At 40.9% G+C, this 20,589-nt stretch overlaps 1 long non-coding RNA gene across 1 annotated transcript; it reads right to left on the minus strand.

Annotated features, from left to right (window-relative positions):
* Window positions 1-1,169: 1,169 nt before the first annotated feature.
* LOC129842476 (uncharacterized) lies at window positions 1,170-10,034 on the minus strand. The gene is made up of 2 exons (XR_008757602.1): window positions 9,362-10,034; window positions 1,170-6,206 (listed from the first exon to the last, which is right to left on the minus strand). It is a non-coding gene; the product is annotated as an uncharacterized LOC129842476 (long non-coding RNA).
* Window positions 10,035-20,589: the final 10,555 nt, after the last annotated feature.

Below are 20,589 nucleotides of genomic sequence, written 5' to 3' on the forward strand. Positions count from 1 at the left end.
ACAAACTCTATATTTATTGTGTAATATGATGTTATAGGACTGTCATCTGAAGAATTCTGAGCAGGTCAGTGAATTTTTTTTATATATTTTGGTGGTTTATACGTTATCGCTATTTTTGGCTTGAATCAATGCTGTTGTGTGGTTTGCTATTGTGGTAAGCTAATATAACGCTATATTGTGTTTTCGCTGTAAAACACTTAGAAAATCTGAAATATTGGCTTGATTCACAAGATCTGTGTCTTTCATTTGCTGTACGCTGTGTATTTTTCAGAAATGTTTTATGATGAGTATTTAAGTAATACACGATGGTCTCTAGTTATTTTAGTTGCTTTGGTGAGAGTTGTGATGGTGGCTGCAATGGTAAACTATGATTTATACCTGAAATATGCAAATTTTTCTAACAAAACATATGCTATACAATAAATATGTTATCAGACTGTCATCTGATGAAGTTGTTTCTTGGTTAGTGGCTATTTATATCTTTATTTGGTCGAATTTGTGATAGCTACCTATGCAGGAAAAAAATGGGGGAGTAAAAAAAGTGGTGTCTTTTGCTAACGTGGTTAGCTAATAGATTTACATATTGTGTCTTCCCTGTAAAACATTTTAAAAATCAGAAATGATGGCTGGATTCACAAGATGTGTATCTTTCATCTGGTGTCTTGGACTTGTGATTTAATGATATTTAGATGCTAGTATTTACTTGTGACGCTATGCTAGTCAGTTTTTTTACTGATGGGGGTGCTCCCGGATCCGGGATTGGAAGGAATTAGAGGTTAAGTTATGGTTATTGTTTGATATGTTATATCATGACAAATAGAATGGCTAAGGTTAATGTTAACAAGGACCCTAGGAACTGTCGTGTCATTAAGTCAATGCCTTTAGGGTTAACGTTAGGGACTTAGTTGACGGACGCTAAAGTTAGACTAGCTAACATAACGTTAGCTATGTTGGCAGACAACTTTAGGTTTGGCCAACTAACGTTACATGGACAATAAAAGTGCCCTACGAGTTAACATTGTCAAGTTACGGAAACCAGCTAAAAGTTTAAAAATAGTAAAGCGATTTGCTTAGTTAGCTAGCTAGTCAGCGGTCTTCAGAACAAACTAGTGTTAATAAAACGTTTACTGTTGACAGGAGAACAAGAGGAGACAATAGGACGAGGTGGATAATTTTATAATAAGGCCGTTTAATTACATGTAAAGATATCTTAGTAAAATCTTGCAGCAAGGCTCTTCCAGTCTGACTCCTAGTGAATCGTCCGGGAAAGAGGCAGTTTCCAGAAATGTTCAGTACTATATAGACAACAAGCAAAGTAGGTAGATCTGCGAGTCCGGCCTTCCGGTTGGTCGATCTGGGTCTTGGGTAGTCCTGATCAGGCCTGGTGTCCACGTTCCATTGGTTCCTGAGAGTTCTTTGTCCTGAGGTCCAACCATGGGTTGGGTGTGTCTGTGGTTATTATGGGGGAGGGGAATTATGTGTGTCTATAGTTGGTGTCTTAAGTCCAGCATATATCCAAGAGAAATGAGGAGTATGTGTGTTTTTGTATAATATATGGCTTATGTTGAAGTGTAGTTATTGCTAGTTTCCAGTCTCTATTTCAATTTCTTACAAATCCCTCTCTTCACGTCTCACAAGAGACGTGACATAAAAGTATAAAAAGACAAAGCTAAGGGATAAAATTTGTCAGAAGACAAATTTTTGATTCCCTCTCTTCACGTCTCACAAGAGACGTGACATAAAAGTATGGAAAGACAAAGCTAAGGGATAAAATTTGTCAGAAGACAAATTTTTGATTCCCTCTCTTCACGTCTCACAAGAGACGTGACATAAAAGTATGGAAAGACAAAGCTAAGGGATAAAATTTGTCAGAAGACAAATTTTTGATTCCCTCTCTTCACGTCTCACAAGAGACGTGACATAAAAGTATAAAAAGACAAAGCTAAGGGATAAAATTTGTCAGAAGACAAATTTTTAATTCCCTCTCTTCACGTCTCACAAGAGACGTGACATAGAAGTATCTTAGTCCTCAAATAGATAGACAGGTCCAGCTTCCCCATCCTCAAGCAATGGGAACATTTGGGCCCTTTCCTGATTAGGGTCTATGGCTGCAGTTATTACAAGAATGGCCGCAAAAACAGAAATTGATACTAGGATAGAGGAAACCAGCGTCTTATATTTACCAAAGGCATCCATCCATGAGTCCCACATAGTAGTGTCCACTCCAGAATGCTGTTTCATCTTACCATTAAGGGTACGAAGTCCCTCCAATGCTACAGTCAGACTCCTATCCGTAGCTGTGTTATTGGGAATGAAGGTACAACACTGTGCACCAAACATTGCACAGACCCCCCCCCCGTTCAGCCAATATCATATCAACCGCGATTCTATTTTGAAATGCCATCAGGGACGTAGCTGCCAATTGTCCATGGACCGCCTCGAAGCCTTGTTGAGTCCAATTGCCCAGTTTCTGGACATTAAAATGAATGTAGTTAATTCTGTCCACATTTTTTATTAACTGTACACCACCAACCAAATGATGATTCAAACCCAGCTGTCACTTGGTCCGCCAGTTTATATTCATCTGGCACCCCCTAGGGACACCAATAGCATCAATGTAAGTTGAGTCGTAAATGAGCAAGGACCAAAAAGGAGACCACTCCAATAACTACCCCTGGAGTGGCCAACCACACATTAGTAAACCAAAAAACGAGAATATGTTAAACCCTCAGGTCCATCCCTCTATGCAACCTGTACCAGGTGGGCTCGTCGCCACCCGGGAACTTCAAACCTTCACAACAGGGAGGACAAACATCACTTTTTATTCATTCAACATCAACTACACCAAACCAAGGGTCCTCCTCTGTCAGCCCACTCTCCTGCGGAAGCTCGTTTTCGTATCAGCCTCTCCAACTGGAGCATCAAGCAACGGCATCATACTAGAGGCTCCTTACACATCTGTAACAAACTTCTTCAAACAAGGTATGATACAGGCAACACAGAAATGAAAAACCACAACTAGTGTCAGAAATCCAGTAATCATCATTGCAGTGTACTTACCAAAACAACCACCCAGCCAGGGGAACAGTCCACTCTCCTCCACACCTGCAAGACCCTTCATCTCCACTGATAACCTTGCCAACCCACTCAGAGCTTTTGAAATGCTCCCATCCGGACTAGTATTGTTAGGAACAAACGTGCAACACTGTTACACCTCCCTTGTTGGCCAGACTTATGTCCAGTGTTAGTCTATTGTGTCTACTGGTTTGTGAGGCAGCATCCAATTGTTCAGCCATCCCTGTAAGTCCTGTGTGGGTGTGTTTATAATTGATCCAGACCTTTTGTTTTAACATCAACAATAGCTGGGCCAAGGATGGGCATCAGATGCCACAGGCCATCATTCCTGGTTAATGTCTGGAATTCGTGGGGGACCCCTATTGGGACCCCCAACAGGTTGGTGTGCATGTTATCTGTACCCTCGGACCAAGGAGCGTCACGTTTCTGCCGTCTCCTGGGTTGGTCCCAAGCCTCTGTGTCCTGTGTATCTTCCCAGAAGTTGATTAGCTATCATAATAGGCAACGGTGGTATCAGACTGGCCAAAACACATGAGCAACGACAATTTCCTTTCAAAAATGGGGTCAACCGCCTGGCAGGTCCACACATCCACCATACATCAGCAACACCTCTAGTTCCTAGTGGTATTAGTGATGCAGGTAGTAGCAGGGAGCCTTCCATAGTCCATACCGCTACCTGTGCCAGGGATACAGCTGTTACATCCCCCATATGCCTTAACTCCCCACGGTACCTTCTGGGGAGGGACCACTGGGAACACAAGACTCAGAGTTTTACACAGGGTTGAATTTGGCTCGAACTTTTCCAATATGCACATCCAACCTTCCCCATTACTTAGGACAAATGGGTGAGCAGCCAGAATAGGTCTGGCATGTCCACATACGACACAGTCCTTTCTATTAAGTGTTTTGTAGGCCAAACACATATTCTCCCTTTCCTCAAACAGTTTCAGTCCCCAAATGTTCACTATCTGAGATGTCTTTTATATTTATTATCTGTACCAGATTGGAGAGCTTAGGTGATGGCGTGGGACTTGGTCTTGAAGTGGTGGAGGAGGCCGGCTGAACCCTGGTCCGTTGGAACTGGTGGTGGTTCCGGCAGCACTGCGATGGTAACCTCCCCATCATATCCTTATCAGACAGCTCAGGACTACAAGCAGTCCTGTAAAACCCCACCCTCTCTCAGAGAACACATCATCAGCCAGAGATCAAGCAACACTTTCACTTCTATGAACGAACACAGTGAGGAAAGGTCGGGGTCAGGGAATTCTTCATTAAGGAGTTGACCCCTGAGCTTTATTAGCAACAGTTCTTCTCCTTAACTCTGTGATCATTCGGCAGTGTCGGTGTGTCTCACCCTCCAAGTGCGATATGCCCCCAGGTCGAGTGATTCACCTTCTCCCTTAATTCACCTGCAATGTATAAACTCTTGGACATACAGGTTTGGTTAGCAAACAGTTCCTCATTTGTTCTTTCTGATTATATATTTAACTTCTATGCCTAATTATTTATTTATTTTTTTAGCTATAAATGTTTAATTTTAAATAAGTTTATTATCCAATAGGCCCCATCCTTTCCTAGTCCACAATGTACCCTCCTTCGTTTGATACCTGGCTCTGGCCAGGTATCAACCTTACCTACTCTAAATAATAACTTAGTACATCATATTCTAGGAACGTCCCTTTTATTCCCCGCATTTCCAATTCTCCCTTGGGCGTACATTCATATCTATTCTTTTCCAATTCTCTGTCAAGTGACTTATCTACTTTGAAATGTATCTGTGCTGCTTATATATGTTAACCCCTTTCTCTCCTATCTTATTTCACAGCCTACCTTGCTCATTTCCTGGTCCACCCTCCCCACTCTGCTCTCAAACCTTCAAGGTCTCAACAGTGCGGGGTAGACCCATCTGTCTGCCTTTTTCTATGTGTTCCTTTACAATATTAACTAAGTGTCTCACTGTTTTGACTTTATCTGCATGGATTTAAAAATAACAACAGGTCTTATAGTGTCAATCTTTAAAGTCCTAACATAACCTTAATTAACCTATCTCTATCTTCTAATGGCCAAAACAAATGCTTACCTTATGGTCAAGAGTTATAAACTCTATTATAATCAATTTACCTCAAAACTAGTATCCCAAATGACACAATCTCATTATTCTCACTACATTTCCCCGCGAGTGATCAAGTCGCCGGAAAATGCAATGGAAACAGAAAACAGGTCAAAATGTTACACCTACATTCGTGTTCCATATCTAAACATACCAAAAGAACCCTTTATCTTCTCAAAGTCCCTTGCCTAAATAAAACTCAGAAAGTAAAACTCCTATTCCCATATGAGTGTATTCTTTTAAGATATCTTATCTCTGGGTACACGGAAACCCTTAACCTTAATGTTTACTCCAAAAAACAAAATTATGTCACCAGCATTCAACCAGTCGGCTGGGAGACCATTGGGTGCTGCAATACTGCCATCTTCTGTCCATTCTCTGCATAGCTCTCCACCCACTCTCATTCAACCTTCTCAATTTGAGCCATATTAGTTTCTTATTTTAACTATTGTTTTCTAAATTTTTAATTTTTTTTAATTTTTTAATCTATTATTACCTAGTTAGACTAGAGTCTCCGTGACATACATCCATGGGGATCCGGTTATAGTTATTCTATTAACCCTGTGAAAGTGCCCAGGGACACCCCAAATGTCAGTAGGAATATCACAAATAAGGGGCCAGATATCCCTAGCCTTGCCCAGGGAGGGAGAAATATCCCTCTAACTGGGCGAGGTTCCTTTATCAGGGGAGGCGGAGTTTGATTCCGCATCACCCGAGTCAGAAATGTCTTCATTTGGAATCGAATTTAAGCTGTTTAAGTCAGCTCTGACTTCTGTCAGTGTTCTAGAAGGGATTGGGGCTGGAGTGCAATGTGTGAGGTGGTGCCAAGGTGCGCCTGATTTACCTTTGACCTGGACTGAGTGTGAAGTAACCTCCCTCACTTCGTACTGTCCAGTCCACCTGGGTTCTAGCCACTTTCTCTTGTGGACATTAACCCCACCCAGTCACCAATTTTTTCCTTCCGTGTGCCAGATCTCCCTTCTGCTTCCCCGTTGGACCTTGTGAATCTGTGTGGAGAGAGCTGCAGAAAGTTCCGTCAATTATCAAACATTACAATTTGTTGTACATCAAGGGCGGGCATATGACCTCCCTTCCTTGGTGAACCCAGCATGACTCCTCCAGCCATTGTCTCATGAGGAGAGAGATGGGTGCCTGCACCTGGAGAGGCTATCATGGCCAGCAACGCCAGGGGCAGGACTTCAACCCAAATCAACTTCAAACCTGCACATACATTTGATTGGCGCGTTCCACGAGACTTATGAGATTGTGACCTGTACACTAACCCCATCATTAAACAACATCCATTAATCAGTTGACATTTACACATCCGACCCTATTGGTACATGGAGCGTTTGTCATTACACAATACACATGAGTTCGGTTTGCAGCCACTTAATGACCTATTTTGCATCCTCCCCTGCTGTTGGTATTGCCTCAACCCATTTAGAGAACCTGTCTACCATAACTAACAGGTACCTTTTTCCATTAGTCACATTGTCTTTCCCCATATCTGTGTGTGTTGGTGAGTGGTTCATTCCCCAGGTCAGGTCTCCGTTTCAGTTCCTGTGCAGCTCTTTCTGCACAGGAGTGGGGTAGACCTTCAGCATTGAGTGCGTATGCCATGTTTTTGTCAGTGTTGACAAATGTGATGTGTGATTGTGTGCATTTATTCTGGATTTTCGTTTTCCTTTCAGCGCTGAACGTGAATTCTTTGCTCATCAGATATTCTGCAACCCCATGGTGGGTGTGGATTTCCAATGGATGGCACATTATCATGTGGGCTGTTTTTCCAATAGCTTTTGCCACTGCAGCCACATACCTGGAGCATGTGGTTTGTCCTTCTTCAATGTAGTCCAGTTTGGAGGAGTGATACCTCAACACTCTTCTCTCCCCCTCTAGGTTCTGGAAAAGGATGGATGATGTAAATCCTTCCTTTTCAGAAACATCCAGATGGAACTTGTTTTTTTTTAGTCAGGTGCTGTTAAGGCTACTACCACTTAGAGATCTGTTTTCAAGAGTGCAAAAGCCTTTGATGCTTCAGTAGTCCAGGTCAATGATGAGTGTAGGTTAGTGGTGAGCAGCTTCAGGGCCATGGAGCATATTCGTCAGACATGCCCTGGAAGGGGGGAGGTGATTGCTGAGTGAATGGATTTTGAAAATAGGGAGGTGGTGCTTTTTTCTCTCCCTGTGGCAGTTCTGGGTATAGATGGGTGGGGGCCGATGGGGTTGCTGTGGTGGTAGGTGGGCCATCATTATTATTGGGCCTGCCCTCTTTGGTGTCAGTTGGTGCTCCAGTGACCACTCCCATCGTATCAGGTTTCCGGTAAGGGAGAGCTTTCCTAATTTCCTCAATTGCCCATAAACCTATTCTCATCTCATCCTGTGCCTTTTCCCTTTGCTTTGTCCCTTCTTTTTTAAATAAGTGACTCTTATTCTTCTCAGCTTCACATTCTATCCCTTGCTTCACTGCTTCCTCCAATTCTTTCTCCATAATGAGGAGTTGCCCTTTTGATGGGGCGACTCCACTAAGGAAACCTGTTTGTGTCCATCTCAGCCTGACTTCCTCCCAAATTCTTTTAACGGGTTTGTAGTGTAATTTCCCGCCTGCTCTGTCTTTCATTCTCTGATCTAAATATTCGTTGAATTTGTGTTTGGGGACGATAGTCGTGGTCATTTTGTCGTTAAGCTATGTCTGGGTCTATTATTATCTTTGTATACTTTAGCCCGTCACTGATCGAAACCAGCGATGTATTTCTCTTCCCCTAGCCTCCCCCAATCTCGTGTCCGACTCGCGTGGACAAAGGATTTTATTGCCGTGTGTTCGATGAATTATTTTCGTTTTCCAACAATATTTCAGCTATATCTCTTTGAAACAACATACGAATATATTCACGCGCTCCTGTTATAATTGGAATGACAGTTTTTTAAGTACTTATAATAAAAAATATTATTGCTTTTCGCTAATTTAATTAATTAAATACTTTGGCAAAATATTTCAGAAGTTTCCTTTGGGGACAATATACTAACGAATTCAGGCGCTCCTGATATAATTGGAATGGCAACTATAAGGTCTTTAATTCGAAAGATATTATTTCTTTTAACTTTTCTGATTAATTTGAACTTTTTCGATTAATTAAATACTTTGCCAAAACATTTCGGAAATATCCTTTGGGGACAATATACTAGTAATTCACGCGCTTCTATAATAATTTTCAAATGAATTCTAACCCTTAAGGATTTGCCAACAGCACAAGAGGGGAAAAGCAGGTCAACTCATCAGCCGCAAATGGCTGCTTCAACGCGGCCCACAGATTCTGACTCGGCGGTCACTATGAACTGCAGCCTGAACTTAGCATATAGCTAATTAGTAGCATTCGGTCTCGTGGAACGTTCAATCACCCAGATTGATTTGGCGTTATCGACTAGTCTCGGTTCTGCTCATGCAACTTATTTCATATTTCATCATTTAATTTCATCAATTCCTCACTGGTATATCAGACTACTTGGAATACATTTTAGACAAAATTCATTTAATTCCTCACTGTTATCAGACTACTTGGAATACATTCAGAATAACACGCATAGCCTTCTGTCTACTGGAATGCCAACTCCAGTAGACTCAGGTTCGCTATTCAATTCCTCACTGGTATATCAGACTACTTGGAATACATTTCAGACAAAATTCATTTAATTCCTCACTGTTATCAGACTACTTGGAATACATACAGCATAGCCTTCTGTCTACTGGAATGCCAACTCCAGTAGACTCAGGTTCGCTATTCAATTCCTCACTGGTATATCAGACTACTTGGAATACATTTCAGACAAAATTCATTTAATTCCTCACTGTTATCAGACTACTTGGAATACATACAGCATAGCCTTCTGTCTACTGGAATGCCAACTCCAGTAGACTCAGGTTCGCTATTCAATTCCTCACTGGTATATCAGACTACTTGGAATACATTTCAGACAAAATTCATTTAATTCCTCACTGTTATCAGACTACTTGGAATACATTTTTAACGCAGATATCCTTACACTATGCCTTAGATTCTAAACAATTCCACATAAATTTAGCAACAATTCACACTCACCACAGTACTCCTGATCATTAAATTTAGATATTGGCTATAATACAATATACAGATTTCGGTTAAACGGGTCTCTGCTCACCTCTTTAGTTTCGAGCTCTCTGATCAGTTTCCTGTGTGGGTTGAATCGCGATTCTCCCTCAAAGGTCACCTCTCCTCTGGAATCTTTCTCCCTCTCGTCTCCTGTCCTATGAATTTTCTATTGGGCCGAATTAAAATATGTTTTGACCATCCTCTGCTTACCAAGTCTGTTAATAAAACGTTTACTGTTGACAGGAGAACAAGAGGAGACAATAGGACGAGGTGGATAATTTTATAATAAGGCCGTTTAATTACATGTAAAGATATCTTAGTAAAATCTTGCAGCAAGGCTCTTCCAGTCTGACTCCTAGTGAATCGTCCGGGAAAGAGGCAGTTTCCAGAAATGTTCAGTACTATATAGACAACAAGCAAAGTAGGTAGATCTGCGAGTCCGGCCTTCCGGTTGGTCGATCTGGGTCTTGGGTAGTCCTGATCAGGCCTGGTGTCCACGTTCCATTGGTTCCTGAGAGTTCTTTGTCCTGAGGTCCAACCATGGGTTGGGTGTGTCTGTGGTTATTATGGGGGAGGGGAATTATGTGTGTCTATAGTTGGTGTCTTAAGTCCAGCATATATCCAAGAGAAATGAGGAGTATGTGTGTTTTTGTATAATATATGGCTTATGTTGAAGTGTAGTTATTGCTAGTTTCCAGTCTCTATTTCAATTTCTTACACTAGCAAGCTGCAGGGTCTCGTGAGTGGCCGTTGAAACAGCATTGTTGTAACATTAGCTCGGCTAAATTGTAAAGATAAACCTTAAGCTAGGCTACTTTAAATTATTGCTAGAATTAACTATTTAGCCCTGTTCGCTCACCAAATTGACCATAATTTATCTAATTTACCTCATCCAGCTGCACAGAGGCATCCTCATCACGTTGATAATATTCTAGCATAGCTCTTCGGTGTCGCTTTAATTCAGAGTTTAGAGCTGAGACACATATTTAAATACTGAGTAAAAGGCAATGTTGTCAACAAAAATGAGCACAAATCATAATTGCCATTTCACCGGTTTGCGCACCAATAGAATTAACTGTACATATTTTTAACACTTCTGCGATCAGCCAGCTCATGTCAAAGATTGTGAGGATTGAAAATATGCTTGGCCTATCATGGGGGTGTCTGTGTGTGTGCTGGAAGTAACATTTTGCAACATATGGTGTGACTAGCGGGAAGGCTGTGGCTAACCTTGGGTGTAGTGTAGGCAGTTATCATGAGTTGTGGGGGACACATACAGAGCAAAGTGTTGCGAGAACAAACTGTCTTTTGTTAGACAATAACAGGAGGCAGATGTGTGATAACTATCCAAGGTGTGGGCCCAGAAGGTAATCTGCCCAGCAACAACTACACCTGCCAACGGGAGCGCCTGGGGGCTGGGACCAGCCTGTGTGCCAACGATAGGTTGAGTGAGTCTAGAGACCACACTCAGCCTCTACTCTGACAGGCCAGCTCAGAAGCGGGAACTAACTGTCAGAAGTATATAAGAAGAACTCTGTATGAATAAGTCAGTTCTCTGTTTTGCCCTGCGAGGTGTTACAGTGAACCCGTATATACGAAAATTGCATTGACCATTTATCGCTTGAGTTTAATAAAAGTACTTAGTATATTCGGTGACTCTGCATCACATTTATCCTGATACCAGATTTGATTGACACAACCCTTAACAAGATGTATCTTTTTTGCTCCACACAGCTGAGGGAACATCATATTCTGAGAAAAAGCACTAAACAAGTGACATCAGGTCTAACCTACACACAGTATTTGACTAATTAATGTGCTACTATTGTGTCCACGAAATCAGCTGATGCATTTTCATTTGTTTACAATTGACAAGTTTAAACAACAATAAAGTGAAAATACTGACTAAAGCAATTATAATGTCATTTTTGGGGAAATACTCAGCCCTCATGTGTCTTCAATAATATATTTAGTTTTTAATTAGGATTACATCAGTCTAGTATTGGTGTTATATGTTCAGTGTAGTATTATCTGCATGCATTTTCCACCATCCTTAGACACACACACAAAGAAACATACCATGGAGATCAATTTACATTTCATTTTCCTGTTGTTGCCCTTCTTGGATAACCAGTGACCAATCTTCCATTGTTTTGTTGATGACTTAAAGTGATGTTAAACATTCCAGCGTTGATGGTATCATTTGATTTTCTTTGCAGATATCCAGTCTGAACGTTTCCAGGTAAAATGTCCAGTTACTGGAGTAAACAGAAAAATTCAGAGGGGAGTTGCACAAGATTTGTGAAAACTAAAGTCATGATCTGTGGAAAGGGTAGAGGCATGATTGTTATAGGTAATTTTGTGCAAGTGGCTCTTCCAATGCAGGAGTCAAATAGTATGGTTTAGCCAGCTGATGTTTGCACACTAAGTGGTAGTGAGTGTGGGGTTAACGAGAGCTTCACTGAGAGCACAGAGGTTGAACATTGATAAAAGTACAGACGAGGAGGATGATATCAGAAAGTTACTTTCGGATTGGGCTCTTAGGAAACAAATTTTATTAACGAAAGCATAAGATGCCATTATTAGTTACATTGTTTTAGTTTGAACGTGCAGACTGGCACTAAGTACATAACAGCGGAAACGTTTCCCTAGTGTAAAGGGTTGCGTCAATCGAATCTGGTATCAGGATAAAATGTGATTCAGAGTCACCGAACATACTTTAATTATTTTTATTTAACATAAGCGATAAATGGTAAATGCAATTTTCGTATATACGGGTTCACTGTATCAACATGCAGGGTAAAGCAGAGAACTGACTGAAATAGTACAGACATCTTCTTTTATACTGTGACAGATGTAGTTCCAACTTTAGAGTTGGCCTGTCACAGTAGAGGCTGTTAAGGCTGCGAAAGTTCAACTGAGATAGGAACAGTAGCACACCTGAACTTGGTTAAAATAATTGTTTAATTCAAAAGTTAATAAATGGCAAATAAATTTTTTGTATATACGGGTTCAATGTTTCATCACGCAGGATAAGACAGAGAACTGATTTGTTCCTGAAAAAGATAGTATATTATACTCGTGACAGAGATTAGTTCCCACTTCCGAGCCGGCCTGTCAGAGTAGAGACTGGGCGTGGTTTAGACTCACCCAGCCTATCGTTGGTGTTGGCGCTTGAGCTAGTCCCAGCCCCTTAGCGCTCTTTGGTGTCCCAGCGCTGTTGTTGGGTAGATTACGCTCCCTCACCCCAGAGACTGAGGTCAGACAGCTCTGCAACATTGTCTGAGCTATTTGCACCTGTATACAAAGCCCACTGTTCTCGCTCAAGGCTAACCACAGCTTCCCAGCACACTTATCCGAGGCTAACTGTTACTTCCAGCACACACACACAGACACCCAGGCTCCCAGGCCAACAGTTGCTAATATTCAATCACATGTGTTATAGTATTGGGTTATAGTGCATAACTCAGAACCTCACAGATGTTCTTCGTGTGTATAGTTGATCTGTTATTGTCTATTGTACACCACAGTCAGCAGTCTCCTGATTCACCCCCCTCCCTCTACACCCCTCCTGTGCCTCTCTAAGATTAGCACAGTTTCGGTCACACAGTACAGCGCCCTTCTTAACCTTTCACGAGTATCTACCCCGGGTCCGGGAGCACCCCCCACCCCCCCCCCACACTGAGTAGCATAGCCTAGCATAGCGTCACAATTAAATAGTAGCATCTAAATATCATTAAATCACAAGTCCAAGACACCTAATGAAAGATACAGATCTTGTGAATAAAGCCACCATTTCAGATTTTTTAAATGTTTTACAGGGAAGACAAAATATGTAAATCTATTAGCTAACCACGTTAGCAAAAGACACCACTTTTCTAACTCCATCAGTTTCTTACTCCATCAGGTGCTATCACCAATTCGGCTAAACTAAGATATTGATAGCCACTAACCAAGAAAAAACCTCATCAGATGACAGTCTGATAACATATTTATGGTATAGGATAGGTTTTGTTAGAAAAATTATCATAGTTTACAATTGCACCCACCGTCACAAATAGACTAGAATAAATACATAGAGCAACGTGTTTACCTAATTACTAATCATCAAACATTTCGTAAAAATACACAGCATACACTAATCGAAAGACACAGATCCTGTGAATACAGACAATATTTCAGATTTTCTAAGTGTCTTACAGCGAAAACACAATAAATCGTTATATTAGCATACCACATATGCAAACGTTACCAGAGTATTGATTCTAGCCAAAGAGAGCGATAACGTAAACATCGCCAAAATATATTACTTTTTTCACTAACCTTCTCAGAATTCTTCAGATGACACTCCTGTAACATCACATTACAACATACATATACAGTTTGTTCGAAAATGTGCATATTTAGCCACCAAAATCATGGTTAGACAATGACAAAAGTTGCCCAGCTGGTCAGACAATGTCGTGCGCCATATTAGACAGTGATCTAGTCGTATACATAAATACTCATAAACGTGACTAAAAAATATAGGGTGGACAGCGATTGATAGACAATTTAATTCTTAATACAATCGCTGATTTACATTTTTTAAATTATCCTTACTTTTCAATACAGTTTGCGCCAAGCGAAGCTACGTCAAACAAAATGGCGTCATAAGCGATTAACATTTCTCGACAGAAACACGATTTATCATAATAAATTGTTCCTACTTTGAGCTGTTCTTCCATCAGAATCTTGGGCAAAGAATCCTTTCTTGGGTCTAATCGTCTGTTGGTCGAAAGCTGTCCTCTTGCCATGTGGAAATGCCAACTGCATTCGGCATGAACTGGAAACCTGCCCGGCTCTTCAAAAAGTCTCAGAAATAAATGTCCCAAAATGCGCACTAAACGGATATAAATTGCTATAAAACGGTTTAAATTAACTACCTTATGATGTTTTTAACTCCTATAACGAGTAAAAACATGACCTGAGAAATATTACTGGCTCCACTAATGCTTGGAAAAAGAACGGGTCGGTGTCCACCGTGCGTCCGGCGCAGCTGGAAAGGAGTTCCTACCTACACGTGTTTTTGTTTTATAGTGGCTGTGATTGGGCAATCGATACCATTCAAAGCGTCATCACGTAAAGGCATCCAGGGGAAGACGTAAGCGGTGTCCGTATCCTTATAGCATTCACAGTGGCCTTTAAACTGACTCCAGATCAGGGGCCAAAATGTGTGAAATCTGACTCCATGTCAGGGTAATTGCTGTAGAATGAGTTCTGTTCCACTCAGAGACAAAATGCCAACGGCCATAGAAACTAGAGACTGTTTTCTATCCAATAATAGTAATAATATGTATATTGTACGATAAAGTAGGAGAGTAGGAAGCCGTTTAATCTGTAATGCAAATATGCTAATGAGTAAACAGCACCCCCTGTAGTCGCAAGAAGTTAACACACACACATTTCACACTTTATTGTTCATATCTTAGGCCTTGTACATTGTTGCATACACACACATATTTCAGGCTGTGGCCTCATGGTTAGGCTATGAGAACTGTTACTCCTGAGAAGAAAGACAAATGTCAGTCCTACATGAGTCAGTAGCTTAAACTTTAATTAATGCAAAATCCTTCTAGTTTATAGTTATTTTAGCACGCTAAGCTTTGCAAAACCACACACCACCTCAATGGACCCTCGGTGTGCAATCCCCTCATGCCAAACACACCTGTATGCAGGATCTTCTTTTCCAAGTTCCTGGATGCAAAGGTTAAAATTTGATAGCTGCCGCTGGTAGTAGACATTGGAGTGGGTCAGATTAGAGGTGTACATCACCCCCTGTAGATCCACAGAAATGACATGGCAGTCAGCATTGGCTTTAGCCCACTCAGTGTCACTTTGAAGCTGTGTGAATAGGCTTTTTCGGCTTTGCGATGGTGCAACTCACTTTCAACTGCAATCTTCCTCTTCTCCTCTTCAGATGTTGCTGCTGACATCTTAGTGAAGAATGCGTCACATTTGCCACAGGTGTCACTCCTGGGTTGGCCGAAATTGAGACTGCTGTTTGAAAATGTCCCTATAAACCCAGAATTTTGCAGATGATGTGGTAATCTTCTCTTTAGAGTCGGTACATTCGCAACAAATTCAGATCAGGGCTGAGGTATTCTCTGTGTACATCCCCCTTCATCCGAGAGTAGTGGTTCTGGGTTCTTAGGAAACATGGAATGTGCTCCTTGATGCCCTCTTTCACTGTAGCATGTATCCGATGTGGCCTGTAAGGAGACAACAAGATGTTGTTAAACTTGTATTCTCTCAATGGTCTAGGGACCTGCCTTAGAGTGCAACTGTGTCGCTATAACCGGGGTACAAGTCCCGGCCACAGTGCGGCGAGAATTAGGCCAGTCCCGTCCGGTGGGAGGGGGAAGGTAATCGGCACTCAGTCCTCAATGCTCAGGTTGTAGTTAGACAGCTTAGTTACCATCATTTTGTTTAAAAGTAATACACATTTTTATATTTTTGTTTCAGAATTCGCTATTCATCCATTCGATACTCTATGTTAATGTTTAGAAGATTGTTTAGAGCACTGCTATAGTGAAATAATCCAGGCTGGAATCCATAGCGCATTACCTATTGCTATGCTTCCATCTTCTAAAGGAGACCCTGCAACCTCACCTGCCTCATCTTGAACTCCTAACTTTTCCTGAACAACCTGACCAAAACAATTACATTTAAATTAGCAGGTTCTTAAAAACTAGTACAGAGAATAAAATATGTTTGTAATTGATATTCATATAGACATTAATTCATATTTTCACTTGCCTGAAGACAGCTGATGGTTAGCTGGAACACAGACATGAAAGTGACCTTGCACACATTCAATCTCTGGCCTGCTTGCTTGCTGTACATGGTATTTGAAGGTTTGTTTCCGTCGTTTGTTCTCCTTTGTATCCTCAGGTTTACGTCTCCGTTTCACCTCATGCTGCAATAAAAATTGACAATGATAAATTCAGAATTGAATATACTGTAGCACATTCAGGGTATTGCTTGATCAGGACCTCCATCTTTCACACACTCCCAACCTATACACAGAATGAGTTTGTATTGCACCATTGTGTAACACTGTACTTTTAGAGTTAATGTACGTATCATTACTGTCAAAGTTAAACTATGCAAGTGTTCAATATAGCTATTATAATAATAGGCGTTTTGTCTTATTTCTAACCTGTTCTAAGCCGGAGAGAATCAACGCTTGTTGTTTCTCGCATGGGACAGTGTAGAAACTGTTGAACAGATGCAGCTTGCGCTCATCAGTCAACTTTCCACAATCCTTTCTGCACGTCGTGGAACACGCTCTTCCATGCAGGATGCAGTGTAACGTTACATATAACTAGCTAGGTACTGTAGCCATGTCGAATCGTCCGGTGGATGGAGAAAAAGTAGCTAGCTATGTTTCTTCTATAATCTAGCAATAACATTTGTAACGATAATGTATAAATTAGTATCCAACGAACTTTAGCTAATATGTTTTCTCTATAGTTACAAATTATACATCCCAGAACATACATGTTAGTTACTGTACTCTATAGCTAGCTAGCTTGATTGTTTGATATAGGGTTCTTCCACACCTCTTGGACAGCTTTTCCGTTTTTTTTCTTGACCCTTACGATTTGTATAGGGTTTTCCCGCATCCCGTACGATCTTCCTTTGCCTGTCTTTCCATTCTTTTAGTTTTGTTTTACGTTTCTTTCCAACATTTCGGCGTAAACGGTTATTCCACGAGAGCCTATCTTTAAATGTAAAATGATTGTTTATTAGCGGGTGGAAAGCTTGTGAAACCAGTTCACTATGGAAAAAGGGTGTCCAATAATGATATTTCATGTACATCTCTCTTTAAATTTTTAAATGTCACATATATGGTTCTTCGTCTGTAGGATTCAGTTGATGTCGGAAGTTTACATACACCTTAGCCAAATACATTTAAACTCAGTTGTTCACAATTCCTGACATTTAATCCAAGTAAAAAATCCCTGTTTTAGGTCAATTAGGATCACCACTTTATTTTAAGAATGTGAAATGTCAGAATAATAGTAGAAGGAATGATTTATTTCAGCTTTTATTTATTTCATCACATTCCCAGTGGGTCAGAAGTTTACATACACTCAATTAGTATTTGGTGGCGTTGCCTTTAAATTGTTTAATTTGGGTCAAACGTTTTGGGTAGGCTTCCACAAGCTTCCCACAATAAATTGGGTGAATTTTTGCCCATTCCTCCTGACAGAGCGGGTGTAACTGAGTCAGGTTTCTAGGCCTCTTTGCTCACACAAGCTTTTTCAGTTCTGCCCACGAATTTTCTATAGGATTGAGGTCAGAGCTTTGTGATGGCCACTGTAAGAAATTGAAATAGAGACTGGAAACTAGCAATAACTACACTTCAACATAAGCCATATATTATACAAAAACACACATACTCCTCATTTCTCTTGGACATATGCTGGACTTAAGACACCAACTATAGACACACATAATTCCCCTCCCCCATAATAACCACAGACACACCCAACCCATGGTTGGACCTCAGGACAAAGAACTCTCAGGAACCAATGGAACGTGGACACCAGGCCTGATCAGGACTACCCAAGACCCAGATCGACCAATCGGAAGGCCGGACTCGCAGATCTACCTACTTTGCTTGTTGTCTGTATAGTACTGAACAATTCTGGAAACTCTCTCTTTTCCTGACGACCCCATACGGATCAGATAGAAAGAGCCGTGCTGCACGCTTTGCATAATATTTTTACACTTGAATAAACCTGCCTTATTATAAAATTATCCACCTCGTCCTATGTCTCCACTTGGTCTCCTGTCTCAAGTAAAACGAATTATTAACACCACTCTAATACCTTGACTTAGTTGTCCTTAAGCCATTTTGTCACAACTTTGGAAGTATGCTTGGGGTCATTGTCCATTTGGTACCTACCTCCATTTGGTACCTTTTGTGGACGCCTGAAGTGCGTCCACAAAACATGAAATGTAAGAAATATGAACTCACATTTCTGAAGGACGCACACTAAAACAAAGAATGCTAACTAGAGATAATCACAGAAGACCTACACCACCCGATGTCAACCTACACCACCCGATGTCAACCTACACCACCCGATGTCACCTACACCACCCGATGTCACCTACACCACTCGATGTCACAGGAAGGCCATAAAGATCATCAAGGACAACAACCACCCAAGCCACTGCCTGTTCACCCCGCTATCATCCAGAAGGCGAGGTCAGTACAGGTGCATCAAAGCAGGGACCGAGAGACTGAAAAACAGCTTCTATCTCAAGGCCATCAGACTGTTAAACAGCCACCACTAACATTTAGCGGCCGCTGCCAACATACTGACTCAACTCCAGCCACTTTAAAAATGGGAATTGATGAAAATTATGCAAAAATGTACCACTAGCCACTTTAAACAATGCCACTTAATATAATGTTTACATACCCTACATTACCCATCTCATATGTATATGTATATACAGTACTCTATATCATCTACTGCATCTTGCCATCTTTATGTAATACATGTACCACTAGCCACTTTAAACTATGCCACTTTATGTTTACATACCCTACAGTACTCATCTCATATGTATATACCGTACTCTATACCATCTACTGCATCTTGCCTATGCCGTTCTGTACCATCACTCATTCATATATCTTTATGTACACATTCTTTATCCCTTTACACTTGCGTGTATAAGGTAGTAGTTGTGGAATTGTTAGGTTAGATTACTTGTTGTTATTACTGCATTGTCGGAACTAGAAGCACAAGCATTTCGCTACACTCGCATTAACATCTGCTAACCATGTGTATGTGACTAATAAAATTTGATTTGATTGATTTGATTTGAAGATGGCTGGGGCTTGTGTACTTTCTCCTCAGTTAGAGATCTCCCAGTATGTTTTGCTCCACATCACTGGTGGGCGGAGCTACAGCTCTCCTATGATTAACTAATATTTACTCTCAATAGTCTTTCATACAATGGAAGTGGCAGTTACTTAACGTGACCAAGGGTTCGCCTTCATTGACTATTTGGGCCAGTGCTGGTACTGCTGACAGTATAGCGATGCCACCCACCACGAAGGCGGCAAATGCAAATAGTTATTATCTGAGATTTTTATATTCACCTTAACGGAGGGTGACCCCAGCTAGGAGCAAAAGAGCACCAAGCTTTCCCGGAGCTCACCTTCCTTTTGTCTTTCTTCCAAGCCAAATCATTCGCCCGGATGTCGAAGCACTTGGTTCTCTTGATTGTCCTCCGGTGGCTCTCCTTTTTCTCATGCGTTCAGTCTCACCTTGATTGATAATAGAAATAAATGCAATTATATTTCAGATTATTTCAAATACATCTCTTATACAGTGGGGAGAACAAGTATTTGATACACTGCCGATTTTGCAGGTTTTCCTACTTACAAAGCATGTAGAGGTCTGTAATTTTTATCATAGGTACACTTCAACTGTGAAAGACGGAATCTAAAACAAAAATCCCGAAAATCACATTGTATGATTTTTAAGTAATTAATTTGCATTTTATTGCATTTGTCTTTCTGTCGTGTTCTTCCCATTCAACTTGACAAAAACTAACTCTAAACTTATCTTATGACCCTAAAACTTATGACCCTATAGTTAGTTTCTTTCAACATTAATAGGCAATATTAGACTGTTAACCACCTAACCCTCAATGTTGCTTTGAAGAGCGAGAAAACACACAATTCAATTCAATTCAATTTGCTTTATTGGCATGACGTAACAATGTACATATTGCCAAAGCTTATTTACAATATAAAAATGAGAATCAAAATGGTCAACGGGACAACAGTAACAACAATAACTAAGTGTCAAAATAACCATACATTCAACAATAACAATAAACATACAGTAGAGTACATGTGCAGGTTGATTGGTCTGTCAGACACTGTCCCTCAACTTATGGCAGGCAGCAATGTAGTGCGCTGCCAACCCACAGCTCTCTGCGTCCTCCCCCAACAGGACGGGTAGCCTATCCTCATCAGAGAGGTCTTTGAAACCTTGAATAAGAGTTTCAAATTTGGGGAAATGACACTCTCTAATTGTTTTATATTTTTGACATTTTGTCAGGAAATGCAGCTCCGTCTCAAGTTCTGCTGTTGTGCAGTGGTTGCACAGCCTTTCCTCTACAGGGAGCCAGGTTTTCCTGTGTCTACCCTTCTCAATGGCAAGGCTGTGCTCACTGAGCCTGTACTTTGTCAAGGTTTTT

Source organism: Salvelinus fontinalis, unplaced genomic scaffold (genome assembly GCF_029448725.1).
Source record: "Salvelinus fontinalis isolate EN_2023a unplaced genomic scaffold, ASM2944872v1 scaffold_0043, whole genome shotgun sequence".
In the NCBI taxonomy this organism is placed as follows: domain Eukaryota; kingdom Metazoa; phylum Chordata; class Actinopteri; order Salmoniformes; family Salmonidae; genus Salvelinus; species Salvelinus fontinalis.